The following is a 2,638-nucleotide window of genomic DNA, read 5'->3' as shown; positions in this document are numbered from 1 at the left end:
CATTTACAAAGTTGACTACTTACCAAGAACAACCCAGACGAACCTTATCCAGGTATAACTGTCCAATTCAGCCATCAGGATCAAGTTCAACGTTATACTTGCAAATGGAAAGAATGGAACTAATGGAACCTAGATGGAAAGATAGATATTTTATTGTGTTAAATGAATGATGATCCCTATGCCAATATGAATATTTGAATTATACTATTAATTATAATATTATACTATCTATGCTGATGGTGTAATGACGTCAGAGGGCATCATGGCCTGTCATAGAATTACAGTGACTCCCTCTCCGCAATAAGACAATATTTGATATGAAGTTGATGGCGGGTATCCATCCAAAACACAACCGAACCGTCTTTCAGAGGATGTTTACTTATCGTTGTGACTCATATAAACATGAAAGAATAAGGGAGGTCTTATTTCACTTCTGAAATATTTACCCCACCCAGATGCCAAGTTCGTCTTATACCCGATATGTTATTTTATCTACTTGGTGTTAGTTAAAATGAATCAATACCTTGAAATCGAGTTCAATCTCACTTTGGTGGTGCATTGGTATTACCATAAATGACAATATCGCAAGAGAACCAAGAATGATGACACATATCACAGCCCACCAATCTCCTGCTAACAAGTCTTCATATTTATAGACAAGAACAATTGCTGTCATAAATTCACAAATTACACTGAAGGCTAAACAGTACACAACTGTTTCATCGGGCACTGAACTCTCAAGAAAGGCAAGACATTGGAAGCGTTCCTTCAATCGTCCAGTTAATAATTCCTTCTCACTAGAAATAGTTCCAGGTTCCTCTAAAATGTCACTAATCTCTCCATTAGAAATTTTATTATAGACGACAGGGCGGCCTCTTGGGTTGCGTATTGTGATGTTGCACAATTCTGGTGAGTATCTGACAATTATTACAGATGCGGCGACAAAAGAGAAGCCGCACAAGGTGCCAATCGATAGAAATTCTATAAGAGCATCTAGATCAAAAAATATTGCTAAAATGATTGAAAATATCCCAAAGAAAACGACTCCAAATATTGGTACTTTCGTTCGTTCATTTACCTTAGCAAATACTTTAAAAAGAAGACCATCACTTGCTATTGCGTAAAGTGATCGTGGTAGAGGAAATATAATTCCAAACGAAGAGGTAAGAATCGCAAGTACAGCTCCTATACTAACGATGTATTTTGCCCAGTCTAAGCCAACATATTCAAACGCAGCCAAGAAGGAAGGAAGGAACCATTAATGTCAATCCAATTGAAGCTATAATGTAGCAAGATGCAGAAACACTAAACGAGTATATCGTAGCCAGAGGTATACTTTTAGCTGGTGTTTTTGCCTCCTCACCGGAGACAGCAATAACTTCGAACCCAAGATACGCATAAAAACATGTTGCCGCACCCGATAAGGTACCTGTAAATCCGTACGCAAAGTAACCATTTCCTACAGACCAGTTTGAGACATCAGCGTAAAACATAGATGTTACGAACATAAATACGACAAGCCCTAGAACAAGCCCTAGACTTGTTACAACAACTACGCTGTTAAGTTTTGTGGATAGGGCAGCTCCTGATGAAACTAGGATAATTAATATTACAATTAAAAGAGCTGCCATAATGTTCGGAAAGTCAGAAAAGATATCAGACTGCCATTCCTCTCCACCAAGAAGTGTATCTATTATAAACTGGTTAATGTAGCCGCCAGTTAATTCATCAAAATATCCACTGAATGCTTTTGCTGTGGCAGATGCTCCTACTACGTACTCCAAGAGAATATTCCAACCTACCAAAAAAGCCCAGATCTCTCCAACTGCCACATATGCGAATATATACGCAGATCCCGCTTTTGGAATTCTTGCACCAAACTCGGCGTAGAAAATTGCAGCCAGTAGTGCTGCGATTCCGGCAATGAAATACGACAGACTTACAGATGGCGCAGCTGTGTTGGCAGCAACCTCGCCAGTTAATACAAACAATCCTGAGCCTACTATAGCGCCGATGCCGAGTAGCGTCATATCCCAGGTGGTAAGGCATCTTTCGAGCTGTGTCTCAAGTACATCTTCATCCAGAAGCTTTTTACGATTGATATTGGAAAGAGCTCTTTTAAGCCTAGACATCTTAACGTTAAAATACTCGTTCAAGTAACATCAATATATATATATAATATATAAACACAGTAGGCAAAGAACACTAATTCTAAACCGCCCGGTGATATATACTGATATAGGCCTATATATATTCATTCAATTGATTAAACGCCAGTTGTTTAACCTATAGATTATTCGATTCACCTTAATAATTACGTTAAAGTTAAGGTCACTGAAAAAAGCTGGTTATATATTTGTTTGATAAACTGACAAAAAAATGGACACAAAATAAAGTTCCAGTAATAACATTTTATTGGATGAGTTTACTATAAAATTCAAAGATTATAGTTATGAGTGCGTACACGTATAAAATGAAAGCTTTCTGAACAGGAATATCGTGTCATCATTGGAATATAAATACTAGATTTGAACTCGTCACTTTGACGAGTTAGTTATCCGCACGACAAACGCCACGCGCACGTCATACGTTGGAATTTTGCACACGGAAAAAGATTATGGCATTATGACCTGAACTG

General features: G+C 37.9%; 1 pseudogene; it reads right to left on the bottom strand.

Annotated features, from left to right (window-relative positions):
* Positions 1 to 502: 502 nt before the first annotated feature.
* Positions 503 to 2,132, bottom strand: LOC140043985 (cationic amino acid transporter 4 pseudogene; annotated as a pseudogene).
* Between the last annotated feature and the right edge of the window lie 506 nt (positions 2,133 to 2,638).

Source organism: Antedon mediterranea, chromosome 3, assembly GCF_964355755.1.
Source record: "Antedon mediterranea chromosome 3, ecAntMedi1.1, whole genome shotgun sequence".
NCBI classification, from domain to species: Eukaryota; Metazoa; Echinodermata; class Crinoidea; order Comatulida; family Antedonidae; genus Antedon; species Antedon mediterranea.
The sequence above is the reverse complement of the archived record's forward strand: the minus strand, read 5'-3'. Positions and strand labels throughout refer to the sequence as shown.